General features: G+C 43.7%; 4 non-coding genes across 4 annotated transcripts; all 4 read left to right on the top strand.

The window, feature by feature from the left end:
* Positions 1 to 104, top strand: LOC138468646 (U6 spliceosomal RNA). The gene has a single exon (XR_011268393.1). It is a non-coding gene; the product is annotated as a U6 spliceosomal RNA (small nuclear RNA).
* A 10,760-nt stretch (positions 105 to 10,864) lies between these two features.
* On the top strand, positions 10,865 to 10,968 carry LOC138468639 (U6 spliceosomal RNA). Its single transcript, XR_011268387.1, has one exon. It is a non-coding gene; the product is annotated as a U6 spliceosomal RNA (small nuclear RNA).
* Positions 10,969 to 15,541: 4,573 nt separating this feature from the next.
* LOC138468634 (U6 spliceosomal RNA) lies at positions 15,542 to 15,645 on the top strand. Its single transcript, XR_011268383.1, has one exon. It is a non-coding gene; the product is annotated as a U6 spliceosomal RNA (small nuclear RNA).
* A 4,594-nt stretch (positions 15,646 to 20,239) lies between these two features.
* On the top strand, positions 20,240 to 20,343 carry LOC138468633 (U6 spliceosomal RNA). The gene has a single exon (XR_011268382.1). It is a non-coding gene; the product is annotated as a U6 spliceosomal RNA (small nuclear RNA).
* The last annotated feature ends 1,846 nt before the right edge of the window (positions 20,344 to 22,189 follow it).

The following is a 22,189-nucleotide window of genomic DNA, read 5'->3' as shown; positions in this document are numbered from 1 at the left end:
GTGCGCTTCGGCAGCACACGTACCAAATCGGAATGATACAAAGTAGATGAGCATGGCCCCTGCATAAGGATGACGTGCAAAATCGTGGAGTTCCGTACTTTTTATCACCTGCCAAGCCAGAAACATTCTTTACTTGTAAGTCTTATTGACCGAATAAACAGAACTCCATTCCATTCTATGTCTTGTGGCTCTAAAAAAGTAGTGTTTCAAAGGTATTTTTCTCTGATTATACCAAACTTAGTGCTATGGCCTTGTCTCCTTCTTGTTGCACATTTTCTATGTAGCCCATGGCACTGCATTGCTGGCTGGCTTTAGGCAGTGTTATCAAACATTCCTTAATGCTACCTCTTTAAATAGTTCTAGGCCTTAATCCTGAATAACGTTTAGCAATGTCTTGTAGACTTTGCTTTTAGGTGTGTGATTTTCTTATTGATTTAACTATCCTTCAAACACTGCCTTATCAATTGCCACTTTCAAAACGCGCTTCAGGACTTAAAAGCTATGTGTAGCGCAGAAGTCAGGCAGAGAGAGAGCATAGATACAATTAGGACATATGGGAACCCACGTGCTTGCATGGAAAAGCTTTCAGGACGTTTTCTAAATGGAAAAAGGCTCAGTGTCTGGTGTCTGAGCATGGAAGTGATCCTTCACACGCATAGATTCTTGGATCTTGGTTGGTTGAGGAGGGGGGAGCTAGAAGCCCTGGAGTCATGTCAGTCACAGGCTCCTTTCCTGAAGTTACTGAGACCCCACAGCCTTCCTCCGGTGTCACAGTTCATGTGCCAGGGCCTGGGCTCTGCTGCTGCTTTGGTACGCAGCCAAGCTCTACAGATTTTGTTACTCAGAGTTGCCAGTTAACCATCCCACCTCCATCTCTATGCATTTGCAACATACTTACTATTGTAGAGTAAGCACGTCTAGGGGAGAGAGAGAGAGATGGGGCTCTGCCTATGCAAATCATTTGCCATTGTCTTCTGGGGAGCCCACTTTTTCAGCCCGCTCGAAGCCCTGTTTGACTGCCAGCCTGTTGGAGAAGACCCAGATTCAGCCCACCAGCCAGAAAGATGAGGTTAAGCCTTTATCCGGTGTACAATTTGCCACCTGTCCATGAGTTACTGAGGTCCATAAAAAGCTCAACTGCAGCTCTCATAGAGAGGTCATTGGCCGATCGTGGCCGATCAGGGACGTGAAGGGCAGAGGGCTAGAGAGAAGGGTGCTCATTGCCCTGCCCCGGGACAGACACATCAGCCCTGCTCGCTACCAGCTGTCAGGTGTGGCTGTGTATTTCAAAATGTTGCTGCCCTCGATGGCAGGATTTCTTTCCTGCCAGAATCATAGCCAAAAAATATTCTTTGCTCTGCAGGTGGGGGCTGTGCCGGACAGTTGCCATAGTATATAAATGTGATATTTGTCTCCTGAACATAAGCCAAAGCCCAACCCGACTCCATTAGAGCACACATGCAAGGAAATAGAAACCGTTTCTTACTTTTAGGGGCCATCTGGTGAGCCTTGATGTTGAGGCTTTAGAATGCTGCCTAGTCTTGCACTGCCATAGAATCAGCCCTGTTCATGAATGTTCACAGCATGTCCCACCCATATAATGAAGACTATATTGCAAACACTGAGATACACTGGACTAAACCTTAAAGCAATTAAACCAGAAGTCTGGAAAGATGTCAAACCAGATAGGGGTGCAAGATACAACCTCTAGTTTCACAGTCAGAGGAGGTTTACATTGCACCACTGGCTCCTGTACCTCTTGTGTAATCCTTCTACTGCCAGTTGAGGTCCCCAAAGGTCTCCAAGGTGCCTTTCTCAAACAGGTGCTCTGATAATGTTTGCTGTACCTGATGTGGTAGCATACATGTGAAACCAAATTTTCCTGTTTCTAGGAGCTACCTCTGAAGTCTAACAGAGGGCTGGTTGCAGGGTTCATTCCAGTGTTTTGGTGCTAGCAAACTGCCCTCTCTGCTACCTAGTCACTGCCTATTGCAGGTGAACATATTTATGTGCTTCTCTTGATGAGTGCTTTGTGCTAGAGTGCCCTCACCCATGCCATTAATGTGGACAGCGACCCATTAAAGTAAATGGATGCATTGAATAGTCAGTTATATTAATTGCGTCAAATGAACCATGTAGTACATTACACAAAGGCTTTATTGTGGTCACATTTTGTTTTTGTCCAGCTATTATTCTTACTACACAGGTTACTTAGAAGTGTACTTATCCCTCTGTCTTGCATATTGCTATAGGTCTCACTCTAGGGGAGACATCAATATTTTTTCCAACGCATGGTGTAGGGATCACCTTTATCCAAACCAAAGGATGTTTCAAATGTCAGGGAGAGATTTACCCTCCAGTCAGGAAAGTAAACCAGCAGTGTACAGACTTCTGTGGTAAGCTAAGGTGGACTGGCTCGAGGATCATGATGGAGAAATGGGCCAGGTGCATTCGGATCAGATTTGGCCTATCTACAACAGACTGTCCTTGGAAAGACGCAAAAGGGTCAATCAGTTCACTTCTCTCTATGTCTTACCATCCATTCTCCTTTCTCTATCTGGGATGGCATATATTACCAAACTAACCTGTTGGCCTCGCTGGGCCGCTGATTTCACTTTTAACAGTCTTCTGTTCATTCATTGGGCCTTTACGAGTTTGGTGGTAATTCTTGAGGGATTACTGCCAAATTCTTTTACAGTTACCACCGCTCGGTCCCTCAAACTTATGGCAGGATTTTAAGTGAGGTAACAGTTGTGTTACTCCCCATTTGTCATCCATAGGTCTACATCGGCATTTTGTCACATTTAGCACATATGGTAATTCCACTACTGTAAATCGACCAGTTTATGACCTTTAAATGGAGGGCTTACCTCCAGCAATATGCTGGAGGTCAGTCCTCCAATTAGATGCCAAACCTATAATATGGCATTGTGGTAAATCAATTCCCGGTCAGAAATGTGGCGGCATGAGAATTACTGCCACTTTTCTATGGCACAGCTAAACTCATATTTAGAACTATTGGGCCTTATTATGAGTTTGGCAGTCATTCCAGAGAAATTACCACCAATCTCGGTTACCATTATCGCCATGCGGGTCCGTAAATTTATTGCAGGATTATCAGTTGGTAGCAGGGCTGTTGGACCCCATTTTCCATTGGACTCCATGGGGACTTATTTGGTTTACTGCGAGCGGTAATTCCGCCACAGTAAATCTGATGATTTTTTTATCTTGAAGTGAGAGATTTACCTCCAGAGTGTTTTTGGAGGTAAATCCTTCACTTCGCGTCAAACCTATAACTCGGCGGTGCGGTAATGGAAAATAATGGCTTGGAACTGAAATACTGCCACCTTTTTACAGCAGCGCCAAAGGGTTGATGAGGCCTTTTTTTTCCTACCTCCCTGGGTTCCAAATGCCTTCCAAAGGCTTTGTCAGGAGTAAACCTGTGACAGTCCCTGTCTCAGGTAGCTATGCTAAGACTAACTCCCTGCGCGGGAGAATGTTTGTGAACCGTGACGGGGCAACACTGCACCAGGAGGGATGGGGCACAGGGCACTCCCTACAACAGAAGCCCCCTGTCGTAGGTGGCACATGGCCTCTTACCTGGACAAGTAAAGGAATCGTCAGATGTGTCTTCTCTCATCAGCTGCCAATAATTGTATCACCCTCTCTCCCTGCTCTCACTTAAGTAATACCCCTCATTGCAATAGGTCTCCCCCTTTCTGGATCACCACATCCAGCTACGGGAACAACCAAATTTACATTATTGCCTTCCTTACTTTTTTTTTAATGTTTAATTATTTTTATTAGAATGATAATACAATAGAATTTAAGAAAAACTTAAAATCATAAACATTCTTTTTATTCCTTTTTAACGGGAGCATCAGAATCTCCAGGCCGTTACCATGGGAATTATGTCATATATACTATTCGGGGTAATACTCACAAGGGTCACTCTTTACCATGCGCCTCCCTGCATTCCTGACCCTCAAATGTAAGTGGCAAAGCCCTGCAGCGGAATATATGCTTTAAACATTTACTTATAGTATCAAACGCCCTCAGTTATAACCCAAAAAAAAGTTAGGACCACGAGCCTCACAAGTTGAAAAGATTACTTCAATTTGATCTAATACCTGGTGTAAGAGATTTACTGTGCGTATATAATGACACTAGACCGGTGGAAAATGGGTGAGGGGATAGGCATCCTAAGCATGTCATCCAGATGAAAATTGAAATCAGTCATAGAATACATATGTTGCCTGCAGGCATCGAACTGGCACCCTCTGGCGGTGGCACCATATACAGCTGATTATTCATGAAGAGGTAACTGACCCACAAACACATGGTCACAAGCACAGAGTCTCTTTTCTGGCCTATCAGACCTTTGGGCTGCTTTCAGGCATACATCACTAAGCCATTGTGATACGTCTTCTCTCTTTCTTTGCAACCTGGACCATGACCCTTTGCACCTCTGAATGTAATAGTCCGACAAACAAATCAGTTATTTTGGATTAAAAGAGCAGTGAAGAAACCTGGATCATTGTTTTTTTACCCTCATATTCATATCTCCTCCATAAATAATAGGTGTTTGGCCAAGGTTACACCATACCAAGTGGGCCTGCACATTCTGGCGTCATAAATACTGTGTGGGGTGTTGTGAGAATGACCTTTACGACATGAATAATACTCTGAGCCAATACGTAGGTTGTTTGGACTATAACGATAATCCAATTCTTTTATTAACTTAATATCTACTTTCTTTTTCTTTTTCTGTAAATATTTAAAAAAAAGGATACAGTTTCTCTTGAAGACTTCAACTTTCGGGTAGATGGAGGTTCAGGCAACAGTTCAGGTAAGAGTCTATAAGTTTTTTTCTTTACCAAGTTTCAAACTTCAGTTAACAAACATATTCTACTCCTTCAGAGTTCCTTTTCTTATTTCTCCTTCTTTGGGTTATTCTTATCTCTTTACTTTTCCTTTTCTCTCTTTTTTTTTTTTTTTTAAGTGCTCCCAAACGTTGATTGCGCAACGGCGCGTATTCAACTGTTACAATCTTTCAACTCGGTTAACAGTACCAGAAAAGAAACAGACGCAACGGCGTCAACTTCATTAATGATTATCAGACGACAACGGTCGTATTCTCTGTGCTCCGCCTGCAAGTGAAACGTTATGTTTTCCCTCTCTCTCTCGATATCTCACTCGCTCGCTCACCTCCGACTGCGTGGTTTCAGTTAGACTCGTTGATACAGCTGACTGCTGAAACTGACTTCGCATCGGCTTCGGCGAAATGCATACCGCGTCAGTTTCCTTTTGTTTTTCCTCGTAATTTTACGGCATCAGTTGTCGGGGAATAGTGCTCCGTACTCAAGTGTCGATCTCTCGCTTCGACCAGCCACACTCTCTTGGACGTTTTCACATAAAACCCCGGCTTGATTCCCTGTCAGCTGTTCAGGGGTTTTCTTCTTTTACTTCTTTAATACGCCCACAATAAACCGTCCTTTTCGCTCTCGTCCTCTTGCTCTCTCGTCTCCTAGGCAACCAACAACAAGTTTGCAGGCATTAGAGGAAAGGCCATAGAGTAGGGACTTCCTGGTCCTCAATACCTTCACTATTCTGTACTAGTTTCCATTAAAATTACATCAGAACGTCACACCCCCTCTACTAAACCCTTACGTTCGGGAAGGGTTTGTGCCCTGGATAAATAATCGGCTTGTGACAGCAGCTTCCCAGGATTGTGAACAGTTTTAAAAGAGAAGGGCTGGAGGGAAAGGAACCACCTTAGTACTCTTTGATTGGAGTCCTTGTTACGTGCTAACCATACCAACGGTGCATGATCCGTTATTAGAGTAAATTCACGTCCCAGTAGATAGTATCTAAGAGTATCAATGGCCCACTTAACAGCTAAACATTCTTTTTCTATTGTTGGGTAGTTAAGTTCGTGAGGTAATAATTTACGACTGATGAACAGCACAGGTCTTTCGCCGTTCCCTTGATTCTGGAGAAGTACTGCCCCAAGTCCCGTTCCTGAAGCATCCGTCTGAAGAACAAACGGGGATTCAAAATCAGGACATTGTAACATTGCCTTACTGGTGAGAGCTTCTTTTAGAGCATTAAAGGCTTCCATCGCTTCAGTGTTCTGCCACTCCTTCTTTGGTAAGGAGGGTTTCCTCAACAGATTTGTTAGTGGAGTAGCCAAAGTAGAAAAGTGTGGAATAAATCTTCTGTAATACCCTACAAATCCAAGGAAGGCCCGTATTTGTTTTGTATTTTCCGGGAACTTCAGCTCTTTGATGGCCTTTACTTTCTCCTCTTGGGGTTTAATTACCCCTTGTCCAACATAATACCCTAAATATTTCGTATGGAACTCAGCTATATGGGTTTTCTTAGGGTTTACATGTAAACCAGCACCCTTTAGTGTTGCTAGCATCTTTCGTAGATGAACCATATGTTCTTGCCATGTTTTACTATATATAATGATGTCGTCCAGATATGCACCCACATATCCTTCATGTCCTTTTATCAAATGATTCATTAACCTTTGAAAGGTTGCTGGTGCGCCATGTAGACCAAAGGGTAAAACTGTAAACTGGTAGAGTCCAGTGGGTGTAGCGAAGGATGTTTTCTCTTTGTCGGCTGCTGATAACGGTACCTGCCAATAGCCTTTGGTCAGATCGATGGTAGTTAGGAACTTGGCCTTCCCTAGATTATTCAAGAGATCGTCGATGCGTGGCATCGGATAAGCGTCAAATTTAGAAATTTCATTCAATTTCCGAAAGTCCATGCAGAATCTTACACTACCGTCTGGCTTTGGGACTAGAACTACTGGGGAACTCCAGTCGCTAAATGACGGTTCGATGATTCCTAAATCTAGCATTTCTTGAACTTCCTGGTTGATGGCTTTTACTTTTGACTCAGGTATCCGATAAGGTCTGAGTCTTACTATAGATCCCGGTCTAGTTTCTATACGATGGTGGGTTAGATTAGTTCTTCCTGGAAGGGAAGAGAATATGTCAACAAAATCTTGTAAAAGATGAGACAGCTCAGATTTCTGTAGTACTGTTAACTCCATGTTGATATTTAATCCTTCGACACCTATTTTCTCCTTTATCTGGGGAAAATTTCCTTCTAATGGTACATCGTTAGTGACCATAGCAACGCTCCGTATTGGTGGAATCCACTCCTTAAGCAAATTCACATGATACGTCTGATACAGGAGTCTACTACCGGGTTGTTTTACTTTATATGTTAAAGGCCCCAAAACTTCTTGGATCTCGAAAGGTCCCTTCCAGCTGGCTAACATTTTGTTGTCTGATGTGGGCATCAAGATTAGAACCTGATCTCCTTTTTTAAAGGTACGAAGTTGTGTTTTCTGGTTGTAATACTTTTCTTGGTTCAACTGAGATTGGAGAAGATTGTCTCTTGCTACCCCCTGTAATTTTTCTATTCGTTCTTGCAGTTGTGAGGCATATTCAGTCAGGGATAACTCCTGTTCTGGTTGCTCCTCCCAATTCTCTTTCAACACGTCTAATAAGCTCCTCACGGGTCTTCCGAATAATAATTCGAAGGGTGAGAAACCTGTGGAAGATTGTGGAGTATTTCTGAGGGTCATTAGTATCCACGGTAATATTCGGTCCCAGTCTTTGTCTTCTGGCGAGGTTGTTTTCCGAATCATTTGCTTGATAGTCTGGTTATAACGTTCTACTAACCCATCTGTTTGTGGATGGTAAACTGCTGTCTTCAGATGTTCTATCTTTAATGTATTGCAGACTTGTTTCATCACATTGGACATAAAGTTTGTTCCCCTGTCTGTAACAATTTCTCGGGGAATCCCTACTCGGCCTATAAAGGGGATTAATACGTCACATATCTGTTGTATATTAGTGGCCTTTAATGGGAAAGCTTATGGGTATCGAGTGGCATAGTCTACGACAACGAGGATGTATTTATGACCTCTTCTCGTGGGATCAATAGGTCCGACAATATCGATACCAATTCTGCTGAAGGGTTCTTGTACTAGGGGCATTGGTTGCAGTGGAGCTTTCTTTAAGTTTGCCCTATTCTTCTTCTGACAGTCTTCACAGGCTTGACAAAATCTAAATACTTGTTGATAAACCCCTGGCCAGTAAAATCTGTCCAAAATTTTCTTAGTAGTCTTCTCTGTTCCGAGGTGCCCCTCCCCAACTTGTACGTGAGCGACTTCTAGCACTGTTGGATAATATTTCTGAGGAATTACAAGTTGTCTTAACTCATCCCCAGTCCGGGATTTACTTACTCGGTATAACAACCCTTTCACTTTGATAAAATGTGGACCTTGACCTTTGGGATCTTCCAAAGCTCGTTCTCTGGCATACTGTAGCAAGGGGTCTAGATCTTGAGCAGTCCTGAAACTATCACCATCTTCTTCTATCCTCCAGTCCACTGCTATGGGAAGTACATTTTTACTCTTCCATTCTTCTTTCAGAAGTTTCTTTAGCTTTTTACTCTTAAATGTCTTATTTGTTGTTGGGTTGATTTCTTCTTCAAAGAAAGGGGCACTTTCCCACCAGCTTTTCTCAATTTTATGTATTAATTTAGGTAACTCAGGTATATCTGACCCAACTAACAATGGTTTTGGAAGAGTGGGAAGAACAGCTGCTTTCACCCCCATAGTCTCCCCGCCTAGCTTAATCTGTATATTCTTGGATGGGTAAGATTTTACATCCCCATGTACACAGCGTATTGGGATTTCCCCAGAAGAACAATAAGCTTCACCTACCAACTCTGGTGTTATAGCAGTCTGTAGACTCCCGGAGTCGATCAATGCCGTTGTCATTTTTCCATCCACTTCTGCTTCACAAGTATATAAGTATTGAGGTTGCTTTCCAGGTAGATGTTCCAGATATTCACTTTCTTTCATGGAGTCGAAGGCCCCCACATCCATTGGTTCCGTTTTTGCTTTCTTTGGACAGAACCTAGCAAGATGACCCCATTCACCGCAATCAAAACATTGAGGGCCTCGAACTGTGGATGTAAAAGGACGATAATTGCTAGGGCCCTCACTGTTTGGTCGGGACCGTGAACCTTCTCCTTCAGGTTTCTTCAACATAGAGTGTGTCCATCTCGATTGAGGTATAGCTTTGTTCACAGGGTGATGTAACTTGCTAGCTATCGGATATGTCATTATCCGACCCTGTCCAGCCTTTTGATATGCCGAAGCCACATCTACTGCTTCCCTTAAAGTTAGTCTATGGTGTTGTTTAACCCATCTCTGAACAGGTCCGGGAAGAGCCTCAATAAATTGTTCTAATATCACTTTCTCCGTTATTTCATTCGGAGAGGACACAGTGGGCTGTAACCATTTCTCTGCTAATTCTTTAACTCGGTAGTACAACTGTCTAGGAGTTTCCTCTCCACCCAACTTGATGTCTCGGAATTTGATGCGATACGTCTCTTCATCGTGCCCCATCCTCTCTAACACTACTTTCTTCATATCTCCATACGGGGTGTCTCCTGTTGGGTTGGCGGTTTGATAAGCTGCTTGCATTTCCCCGGTCATCAATGGTGCGATGTAATGGCACCATCTCTCGGCTGGCCACTGTGCATTTCGAGCAACTCTTTCAAAATTCACAAAAAAATGTGCAGGGTCTTCTCCTGTTGAATATTTTTGCAACACAGATGTAGGAACTGGAGTGTTGTTCCTGGTATTAGTAACCTCTAGTAGTTGTGCTTGCTGCATTTGTAAGGCTTGTTGAAATGCTAGTCTGTCTGCTTGGGCTTGCTGAGTCTGTAATTGTAAGGCCTGTTGTAATAATTGCTGTCCCTCACTTAGGGTTTTAATAAGGTCATCCATAGCGTTCTCTAATCCCACTTCTGACACCACTTGTGAGAATGACCTTTACGACATGAATAATACTCTGAGCCAATACGTAGGTTGTTTGGACTATAACGATAATCCAATTCTTTTATTAACTTAATATCTACTTTCTTTTTCTTTTTCTGTAAATATTTTAAAAAAAGGATACAGTTTCTCTTGAAGACTTCAACTTTCGGGTAGATGGAGGTTCAGGCAACAGTTCAGGTAAGAGTCTATAAGTTTTTTTCTTTACCAAGTTTCAAACTTCAGTTAACAAACATATTCTACTCCTTCAGAGTTCCTTTTCTTATTTCTCCTTCTTTGGGTTATTCTTATCTCTTTACTTTTCCTTTTCTCTCTTTTTTTTTTTAAGTGCTCCCAAACGTTGATTGCGCAACGGCGCGTATTCAACTGTTACAATCTTTCAACTCGGTTAACAGTACCAGAAAAGAAACAGACGCAACGGCGTCAACTTCATTAATGATTATCAGACGACAACGGTCGTATTCTCTGTGCTCCGCCTGCAAGTGAAACGTTATGTTTTCCCTCTCTCTCTCGATATCTCACTCGCTCGCTCACCTCCGACTGCGTGGTTTCAGTTAGACTCGTTGATACAGCTGACTGCTGAAACTGACTTCGCATCGGCTTCGGCGAAATGCATACCGCGTCAGTTTCCTTTTGTTTTTCCTCGTAATTTTACGGCATCAGTTGTCGGGGAATAGTGCTCCGTACTCAAGTGTCGATCTCTCGCTTCGACCAGCCACACTCTCTTGGACGTTTTCACATAAAACCCCGGCTTGATTCCCTGTCAGCTGTTCAGGGGTTTTCTTCTTTTACTTCTTTAATACGCCCACAATAAACCGTCCTTTTCGCTCTCGTCCTCTTGCTCTCTCGTCTCCTAGGCAACCAACAACAAGTTTGCAGGCATTAGAGGAAAGGCCATAGAGTAGGGACTTCCTGGTCCTCAATACCTTCACTATTCTGTACTAGTTTCCATTAAAATTACATCAGAACGTCACAGGTGTCTTTAACTTTGTGCGCTTCGGCAGCACATGTACCAAATCGGAATGATACAAAGTAGATGAGCATGGCCCCTGCATAAGGATGACGTGCGAAATCGTGGAGTTCCGTACTTTTTATCACCTGCCAAGCGAGAATCATTCTTTACTTGTAAGTCTTATTGACCGAATAAACAGAACGCCATTCAATTCTATGTCTTGTGGCTCTAAAAAAGTAGTGTTTCAAAGGTACTTTTCTCTGATTATACCAAACTTAGTGCTATGGCCTTGTCTCCTTCTTGTTGCACATTTTCTATGTAGCACATCGCACTGCATTGCTGGCTGGCTTTAGGCAGTGTTATCAAACATTCCTTAATGCTACCTCTTTAAATAGTTCTAGGCCTTAATCCTGAATAAAGCTTAGCAATGTCTTGTAGACTTTGCTTTTAGGTGTGTGATTTTCTTATTGATTTAACTATCCTTCAAACACTGCCTTATCAATTGCCACTTTCAAAACGCGCTTCAGGATTTAAAAGCTATGTGTAGCGCAGAAGTCAGGCAGAGAGAGAGCATAGATACAATTAGGACATATGGGAACCCACGTGCTTGCATGGAAAAGCTTTCAGGACGTTTTCTAAATGGAAAAAGGCTCAGTGTCTGGTGTCTGAGCATGGAAGTGATCCTTCACACGCATAGATTCTTGGATCTTGGTTGGTTGAGGAGGGGGGAGCTAGAAGCCCTGAAGTCATGTCAGTCACTGGCTCCATTCCTGAAGTTACTGAGACCCCACAGCCTTCCTCCCTGTGTCACAGTTTATGTGCCAGGGCCTGGGCTCTGCTGCTGCTTTGGTATGCAGCCAAGCACTACAGGTTTAGTTACTCAGAGTTGCCAGTTAACCATCCCACCTCCATCTCTATGCATTTGTAACAATCTTGCTATTGTAGAGTAAGCACGTCTAGGGGAGAGAGAGAGAGAGAGACAGATGGGGCTCTGCCTATGCAAATCATTTGCCATTGTCTTCTGGGGAGCCCACTTTTTCAGCCGCTCGAAGCCCTGTTTGACTGCCAGCCTGTTGGAGAAGACCCAGATTCAGCCCACCAGCCAGAAAGATGAGGTTAAGCCTTTATCCGGTGTACAATTTGCCACCTGTCCATGAGTTACTGAGGTCCATAAAAAGCTCAACTGCAGCTCTCATAGAGAGGTCATTGGCCGATCGTGGCCGATCAGGGACGTGAAGGGCAGAGGGCTAGAGAGAAGGGTGCTCATTGCCCTGCCCAGGGACAGACACATCAGCCCTGCTCGCTACCAGCTGTCAGGTGTGGCTGTGTATTTCAAAATGTTGCTGCCCTCGATGGCAGGATTTCTTTCCTGCCTGAATCATAGCCAAAAAATATTCTTTGCTCTGCAGGTGGGGGCTGTGCCGGACAGTTGCCATAGTACATAAATGTGATATTTGTCTCCTGAACATAAGCCAAAGCCCAACTCGACTCCATTAGAGCACACATGCAGGGAAATAGAAACCATTTCTTACTTTTAGGGGCCATCTGGTGAGCCTTGATGTTGAGGCTTTAGAATGCTGCCTAGTCTTGCACTGCCATAGAATCAGCCCTGTTCATGAATGTTCACAGCATGTCCCACCCATATAATGAAGACTATATTGCAAACACTGAGATACACTGGACTAAACCTTAAAGCAATTAAACCAGAAGTCTGGAAAGATGTCAAATCGGATAGGGGTGCAAGATACAACCTCTAGTTTCACAGTCAGAGGAGGTTTACATTGCACCACTGGCTCCTGTACCTCTTGTGTAATCCTTCTACTGCCAGTTGAGGGACCCAAAGGTCTCCAAGGTGCCTTTCTTAAACAGGTGCTCTGATAATGTTTGCTGTACCTGATGTGGTAGCATACATGTGAAACCAACTTTTCCTGTTTCTAGGAGCTACCTCTGAAGTCTAACAGAAGGCTGGTTGCAGGGTTCATAACAGTGTTTTGGTGCTAGCAAACTGCCCTCTCTGCTACCTAGTCACTGCCTATTGCAGGTGAACATATTTATGTGCTTCTCTTGATGAGTGCTTTGTGCTAGAGTGCCCTCACCCATGCCATTAATGTGGACAGCGACCCATTAATGTAAATGGATGCATTGAATAGTCAGTTATATTAATTGCGTCAAATGAACCATGTAGTACATTAGACAAAGGCTTTATTGTGGTCACATTTTGTTTTTGTCCAGCTATAATTCTTACTACACAGGTTACTTAGAAGTGTACTTATCCCTCTGTCTTGCATATTGCTATAGGTCTCACCCTAGGGGAGACATCAATATTTTTTCCAACGCATGGTGTAGGGATCACCTTTATCCAAACCAAAGGATGTTTCAAATGTCAGGGAGAGATTTACCCTCCAGTCAGAAAAGTAAACCAGCAGTGTACAGACTTCTGTGGTAAGCTAAGGTGGACTGGCTCGAGGATCATGATGGGGAAATGGGCCAGGTGCATTCGGATCAGATTTGGCCTATCTACAACAGACTGTCCTTGGAAAGACGCAAAAGGGTCAATCAGTTCACTTCTCTCTATGTCTTACCATCCATTCTCCTTTCTCTATCTGGGATGGCATATATTACCAAACTAACCTGTTGGCCTCGCTGGGCCGCTGATTTCACTTTTAACAGTCTTCTGTTCATTCATTGGGCCTTTACGAGTTTGGTGGTAATTCTTGAGGGATTACTGCCAAATTCTTTTACAGTTACCACCGCTCGGTCCCTCAAACTTATGGCAGGATTTTAAGTGAGTTAACAGTTGTGTTACTCCCCATTTGGCATCCACAGGTCTACATCGGCATTTTGTCACATTTAGCACATATGGTAATTCCACTACTGTAAATCGAGCAGTTTATGACCTTTAAATGGAGGGCTTACCTCCAGCAATATGCTGGAGGTCAGTCCTCCAATTAGATGCCAAACCTATAATATGGCATTGTGGTAAATCAATTCCCGGTCAGAAATGTGGCAGCATGAGAATTACTGCCACTTTTCTATGGCACAGCTAAACTCATATTTAGAACTATTGGGCCTTATTATGAGTTTGGCAGTCATTCCAGAGAAATTACCACCAATCTCGGTTACCATTATCTCCATGCGGGTCCGTAAATTTATTGCAGGATTATCAGTTGGTAGCAGGGCTGTTAGACCCCGTTTTCCATTGGACTCCATGGGGACTTATTTGGTTTACTGTGAGCGGTAATTCCGCCACAGTAAATCTGATGATTTTTTTATCTTGAAGTGAGAGATTTACCTCGTTTTTGGAGGTAAATCCTTCACTTCGCGTCAAACCTATAACTCGGCGGTGCGGTAATGGAAAATAGTGGCTTGGAACTGAAATACTGCCACTTTTTTACAGCAGCGCCAAAGGGTTGATGAGGCCTTTTTTTCCTACCTCCCTGGGTTCCAAATGCCTTCCAAAGGCTTTGTCAGGAGTAAACCTGTGACAGTCCCTGTCTCAGATAGCTATGCTAAGACTGACTCCCTGCGCGGGAGAATGTTTGTGAACAGTGACGGGGCAACACTGCACCAGGAGGGATGGGGCACAGGGCACTCCCTACAACAGAAGCCCCCTGTCATAGGTGGCACTTGGCCTCTTACCTGGACCAGTAAAGGAATCGTCAGATGTGTCTTCTCTCATCAGCTGCCAATAATTGTATCACCCTCTCTCCCTGCTCTCACTTAAGTAATACCCTTCATTGCCATAGGTCTCCCCCTTTCTGGATCACCACATCCAGCTACGGGAACAACCAAATTTACATTATTGCCTTCCTTACTTTTTTTTAAATGTTTAATTATTTTTATTAGAATGATAATACAATAGAATTTAAGAAAAACTTAAAATCATAAACATTCTTTTTATTCCTTTTTAACGGGAGCATCAGAATCTCCAGGCCGTTACCATGGGAATTATGTCATATATACTATTCGGGGTAATACTCACGAGGGTCACTCTTTACCCTGAGCCTCCCTGCAGTCCTGACCCTCAAATGTAAGTGGCAGAGCCCTGCAGCGGAATATATGCTTTAAACATTTACTTATAGTATCAAACGCCCTCAGTTATAACCCAAAAAAAAGTTAGTACCACGAGCCTCACAAGTTGAAAAAATTACTTCACTTTGATCTAATACCTGGTGTAAGAGATTTACTGTGCGTATATAATGACACTAGACCGCTGGAAAATGAGTGAGGGGATAGGCATCCTAAGCATGTCATCCAGATGAAAATTGAAATCAGTCATAGAATACATATGTTGCCTGCAGGCATCGAACTGGCACCCTCTGGCGGTGGCACCATATACAGCTGATTATTCATGAAGAGGTAACTGACCCACAAACACATGATCACAAGCACAGAGTCTTTTTTCTGGCCTATCGGACCTTTGGGCTGCTTTCAGGCATACATCACTAAGCCATTGTGATGCGTCTTCTCTCTTTCTATGCAACCTGGACCATGACCCTTTGCACCTCTGAATGTTATAGTCCGACAAACAAATCAGTTATTTTGGATTAAAAGAGCAGTGAAGAAACCTGGATCATTGTTTTTTTACCCTCATATTCATATCTCCTCCATAAATAATAGGTGTCTGGCCAAAGTTACACCATACCAAGTGGGCCTATGTTTAAAAGCCTGCACATTCTGGCGTCATAAATACTGTGTGGGGTGTCTTTAACTTTGTGCGCTTCGGCAGCACATGTACCAAATCGGAATGATACAAAGTAGATGAGCATGGCCCCTGCATAAGGATGACGTGCAAAATCGTGGAGTTCCGTACTTTTTATCACCTGCCAAGCGAGAATCATTCTTTACTTGTAAGTCTTATTGACCGAATAAACAGAACGCCATTCAATTCTATGTCTTGTGGCTCTAAAAAAGTAGTGTTTCAAAGGTATTTTTCTCTGATTATACCAAACTTAGTGCTATGGCCTTGACTCCTTCTTGTTGCACATTTTCTATGTAGCACATCGCACTGCATTGCTGGCTGGCTTTAGGCAGTGTTATCAAACATTCCTTAATGCTACCTCTTTAAATAGTTCTAGGCCTTAATCCTGAATAAAGCTTAGCAATGTCTTGTAGACTTTGCTTTTAGGTGTGTGATTTTCTTATTGATTTAACTATCCTTCAAACACTGCCTTATCAATTGCCACTTTCAAAACGCGCTTCAGGACTTAAAAGCTATGTGTAGCGCAGAAGTCAGGCAGAGAGAGAGCATAGATACAATTAGGACATATGGGAACCCACGTGCTTGCATGGAAAAGCTTTCAGGACGTTTTCTAAATGGAAAAAGGCTCAGTGTCTGGTGTCTGAGCATGGAAGTGATCCTTCACACGCATAGATTCTTGGATCTTGGTTGGTTGAGGAGGGGGGAGCTAGAAGCCCTGAAGTCATGTCAGTCACTGGCTCCATTCCTGAAGTTACTGAGACCCCACAGCCTTCCTCCCTGTGTCACAGTTTATGTGCCAGGGCCTGGGCTCTGCTGCTGCTTTGGTATGCAGCCAAGCACTACAGGTTTAGTTACTCAGAGTTGCCAGTTAACCATCCCACCTCCATCTCTATGCATTTGTAACAATCTTGCTATTGTAGAGTAAGCACGTCTAGGGCAGAGAGAGAGAGAGAGAGAGAGAGAGAGAGATGGGGCTCTGCCTATGCAAATCATTTGCCATTGTCTTCTGGGGAGCCCACTTTTTCAGCCGCTCGAAGCCCTGTTTGACTGCCAGCCTGTTGGAGAAGACCCAGATTCAGCCCACCAGCCAGAAAGATGAGGTTAAGCCTTTATCCGGTGTACAATTTGCCACCTGTCCATGAGTTACTGAGGTCCATAGAAAGCTCAACTGCAGCTCTCATAGAGAGGTCATTGGCCGATCGTGGCCGATCAGGGACGTGAAGGGCAGAGGGCTAGAGAGAAGGGTGCTCATTGCCCTGCCCAGGGACAGACACATCAGCCCTGCTCGCTACCAGCTGTCAGGTGTGGCTGTGTATTTCAAAATGTTGCTGCCCTCGATGGCAGGATTTCTTTCCTGCCTGAATCATAGCCAAAATATATTCTTTGCTATGCAGGTGGGGGCTGTGCCGGACAGTTGCCATAGTATATAAATGTGATATTTGTCTCCTGAACATAAGCCAAAGCCCAACTCGACTCCATTAGAGCACACATGCAGGGAAATAGAAACCATTTCTTACTTTTAGGGGCCATCTGGTGAGCCTTGATGTTGAGGCTTTAGAATGCTGCCTAGTCTTGCACTGCCATAGAATCAGCCCTGTTCATGAATGTTCACAGCATGTCCCACCCATATAATGAAGACTATATTGCAAACACTGAGATACACTGGACTAAACCTTAAAGCAATTAAACCAGAAGTCTGGAAAGATGTCAAATCGGATAGGGGTGCAAGATACAACCTCTAGTTTCACAGTCAGAGGAGGTTTACATTGCACCACTGGCTCCTGTACCTCTTGTGTAATCCTTCTACTGCCAGTTGAGGGACCCAAAGGTCTCCAAGGTGCCTTTCTTAAACAGGTGCTCTGATAATGTTTGCTGTACCTGATGTGGTAGCATACATGTGAAACCAACTTTTCCTGTTTCTAGGAGCTACCTCTGAAGTCTAACAGAAGGCTGGTTGCAGGGTTCATAACAGTGTTTTGATGCTAGCAAACTGCCCTCTCTGCTACCTAGTCACTGCCTATTGCAGGTGAACATATTTATGTGCTTCTCTTGATGAGTGCTTTGTGCTAGAGTGCCCTCACCCATGCCATTAATGTGGACAGCGGCCCATTAATGTAAATGGATGCATTGAATAGTCAGTTATATTAATTGCGTCAAATGAACCATGTAGTACATTAGACAAAGGCTTTATTGTGGTCACATTTTGTTTTTGTCCAGCTATAGTTCTTACTACACAGGTTACTTAGAAGTGTACTTATCCCTCTGTCTTGCATATTGCTATAGGTCTTACCCTAGGGGAGACATCAATATTTTTTTTTTCCAACGCATGGTGTAGGGATCACCTTTATCCAAACCAAAGGATGTTTCAAATGTCAGGGAGAGATTTACCCTCCAGTCAGAAAAGTAAACCAGCAGTGTACAGACTTCTGTGGTAAGCTAAGGTGGACTGGCTCGAGGATCATGATGGGGAAATGGGCCAGGTGCATTCGGATCAGATTTGGCCTATCTACAACAGACTGTCCTTGGAAAGACGCAAAAGGGTCAATCAGTTCACTTCTCTCTATGTCTTACCATCCATTCTCCTTTCTCTATCTGGGATGGCATATATTACCAAACTAACCTGTTGGCCTCGCTGGGCCGCTGATTTCACTTTTAACAGTCTTCTGTTCATTCATTGGGCCTTTACGAGTTTGGTGGTAATTCTTGAGGGATTACTGCCAAATTCTTTTACAGTTACCACCGCTCGGTCCCTCAAACTTATGGCAGGATTTTAAGTGAGTTAACAGTTGTGTTACTCCCCATTTGGCATCCACAGGTCTACATCGGCATTTTGTCACATTTAGCACATATGGTAATTCCACTACTGTAAATCGAGCAGTTTATGACCTTTAAATGGAGGGCTTACCTCCAGCAATATGCTGGAGGTCAGTCCTCCAATTAGATGCCAAACCTATAATATGGCATTGTGGTAAATCAATTCCCGGTCAGAAATGTGGCAGCATGAGAATTACTGCCACTTTTCTATGGCACAGCTAAACTCATATTTAGAACTATTGGGCCTTATTATGAGTTTGGCAGTCATTCCAGAGAAATTACCACCAATCTCGGTTACCATTATCTCCATGCGGGTCCGTAAATTTATTGCAGGATTATCAGTTGGTAGCAGGGCTGTTAGACCCCGTTTTCCATTGGACTCCATGGGGACTTATTTGGTTTACTGCGAGCGGTAATTCCGCCACAGTAAATCTGATGATTTTTTTATCTTGAAGTGAGAGATTTACCTCCAGAGTGTTTTTGGAGGTAAATCCTTCACTTCGCGTCAAACCTATAACTCGGCGGTGCGGTAATGGAAAATAGTGGCTTGGAACTGAAATACTGCCACTTTTTTACAGCAGCGCCAAAGGGTTGATGAGGCCTTTTTTTTCCTACCTCCCTGGGTTCCAAATGCCTTCCAAAGGCTTTGTCAGGAGTAAACCTGTGACAGTCCCTGTCTCAGATAGCTATGCTAAGACTGACTCCCTGCGCGGGAGAATGTTTGTGAACAGTGACGGGGCAACACTGCACCAGGAGGGATGGGGCACAGGGCACTCCCTACAACAGAAGCCCCCTGTCATAGGTGGCACTTGGCCTCTTACCTGGACCAGTAAAGGAATCGTCAGATGTGTCTTCTCTCATCAGCTGCCAATAATTGTATCACCCTCTCTCCCTGCTCTCACTTAAGTAATACCCTTCATTGCCATAGGTCTCCCCCTTTCTGGATCACCACATCCAGCTACGGGAACAACCAAATTTACATTATTGCCTTCCTTACTTTTTTTTTAATGTTTAATTATTTTTATTAGAATGATAATACAATAGAATTTAAGAAAAACTTAAAATCATAAACATTCTTTTTATTCCTTTTTAACGGGAGCATCAGAATCTCCAGGCCGTTACCATGGGAATTATGTCATATATACTATTCGGGGTAATACTCACGAGGGTCACTCTTTACCATGCGCCTCCCTGCAGTCCTGACCCTCAAATGTAAGTGGCAGAGCCCTGCAGCGGAATATATGCTTTAAACATTTACTTATAGTATCAAACGCCCTCAGTTATAACCCAAAAAAAAGTTAGTACCACGAGCCTCACAAGTTGAAAAAATTACTTCACTTTGATCTAATACCTGGTGTAAGAGATTTACTGTGCGTATATAATGACACTAGACCGCTGGAAAATGGGTGAGGGGATAGGCATCCTAAGCATGTCATCCAGATGAAAATTGAAATCAGTCATAGAATACATATGTTGCCTGCAGGCATCGAACTGGCACCCTCTGGCGGTGGCACCATATACAGCTGATTATTCATGAAGAGGTAACTGACCCACAAACACATGATCACAAGCACAGAGTCTTTTTTCTGGCCTATCAGACCTTTGGGCTGCTTTCAGGCATACATCACTAAGCCATTGTGATGCGTCTTCTCTCTTTCTATGCAACCTGGACCATGACCCTTTGCACCTCTGAATGTTATAGTCCGACAAACAAATCAGTTATTTTGGATTAAAAGAGCAGTGAAGAAACCTGGATCATTGTTTTTTTACCCTCATATTCATATCTCCTCCATAAATAATAGGTGTCTGGCCAAAGTTACACCATACCAAGTGGGCCTATGTTAAAAAGCCTGCACATTCTGGCGTCATAAATACTGTGTGGGGTGTCTTTAACTTTGTGCGCTTCGGCAGCACATGTACCAAATCGGAATGATACAAAGTAGATGAGCATGGCCCCTGCATAAGGATGACGTGCAAAATCGTGGAGTTCCGTACTTTTTATCACCTGCCAAGCGAGAATCATTCTTTACTTGTAAGTCTTATTGACCGAATAAACAGAACGCCATTCAATTCTATGTCTTGTGGCTCTAAAAAAGTAGTGTTTCAAAGGTATTTTTCTCTGATTATACCAAACTTAGTGCTATGGCCTTGTCTCCTTCTTGTTGCACATTTTCTATGTAGCACATCGCACTGCATTGCTGGCTGGCTTTAGGCAGTGTTATCAAACATTCCTTAATGCTACCTCTTTAAATAGTTCTAGGCCTTAATCCTGAATAAAGCTTAGCAATGTCTTGTATACTTTGCTTTTAGGTGTGTGATTTTCTTATTGATTTAACTATCCTTCAAACACTGCCTTATCAATTGCCACTTTCAAAACGCGCTTCAGGACTTAAAAGCTATGTGTAGCGCAGATGTCAGGCAGAGAGAGAGCATAGATACAATTAGGACATATGGGAACCCACGTGCTTGCATGGAAAAGCTTTCAGGACGTTTTCTAAATGGAAAAAGGCTCAGTGTCTGGTGTCTGAGCATGGAAGTGATCCTTCACACGCATAGATTCTTGGATCTTGGTTGGTTGAGGAGGGGGGAGCTAGAAGCCCTGAAGTCATGTCAGTCACTGGCTCCATTCCTGAAGTTACTGAGACCCCACAGCCTTCCTCCCTGTGTCACAGTTTATGTGCCAGGGCCTGGGCTCTGCTGCTGCTTTGGTATGCAGCCAAGCACTACAGGTTTAGTTACTCAGAGTTGCCAGTTAACCATCCCACCTCCATCTCTATGCATTTGTAACAATCTTGCTATTGTAGAGTAAGCACGTCTAGGGCAGAGAGAGAGAGAGAGAGAGAGAGAGAGAGAGAGAGAGAGATGGGGCTCTGCCTATGCAAATCATTTGCCATTGTCTTCTGGGGAGCCCACTTTTTCAGCCGCTCGAAGCCCTGTTTGACTGCCAGCCTGTTGGAGAAGACCCAGATTCAGCCCACCAGCCAGAAAGATGAGGTTAAGCCTTTATCCGGTGTACAATTTGCCACCTGTCCATGAGTTACTGAGGTCCATAAAAAGCTCAACTGCAGCTCTCATAGAGAGGTCATTGGCCAATCAGGGACGTGAAGGGCAGAGGGCTAGAGAGAAGGGTGCTCATTGCCCTGCCCAGGGACAGACACATCAGCCCTGCTCGCTACCAGCTGTCAGGTGTGGCTGTGTATTTCAAAATGTTGCTGCCCTCGATGGCAGGATTTCTTTCCTGCCTGAATCATAGCCAAAAAATATTCTTTGCTATGCAGGTGGGGGCTGTGCCGGACAGTTGCCATAGTATATAAATGTGATATTTGTCTCCTGAACATAAGCCAAAGCCCAACTCGACTCCATTAGAGCACACATGCAGGGAAATAGAAACCATTTCTTACTTTTAGGGGCCATCTGGTGAGCCTTGATGTTGAGGCTTTAGAATGCTGCCTAGTCTTGCACTGCCATAGAATCAGCCCTGTTCATGAATGTTCACAGCATGTCCCACCCATATAATGAAGACTATATTGCAAACACTGAGATACACTGGACTAAACCTTAAAGCAATTAAACCAGAAGTCTGGAAAGATGTCAAATCGGATAGGGGTGCAAGATACAACCTCTAGTTTCACAGTCAGAGGAGGTTTACATTGCACCACTGGCTCCTGTACCTCTTGTGTAATCCTTCTACTGCCAGTTGAGGGACCCAAAGGTCTCCAAGGTGCCTTTCTTAAACAGGTGCTCTGATAATGTTTGCTGTACCTGATGTGGTAGCATACATGTGAAACCAACTTTTCCTGTTTCTAGGAGCTACCTCTGAAGTCTAACAGAAGGCTGGTTGCAGGGT

This window comes from Ambystoma mexicanum, chromosome 4q, assembly GCF_040938575.1.
Source record: "Ambystoma mexicanum isolate Mex_15411 chromosome 4q, UKY_AmexF1_1, whole genome shotgun sequence".
NCBI classification, from domain to species: domain Eukaryota; kingdom Metazoa; phylum Chordata; class Amphibia; order Caudata; family Ambystomatidae; genus Ambystoma; species Ambystoma mexicanum.
Note: the sequence above shows the minus strand (reverse complement) of the source record. Positions and strands in the feature narration are given on the sequence as shown.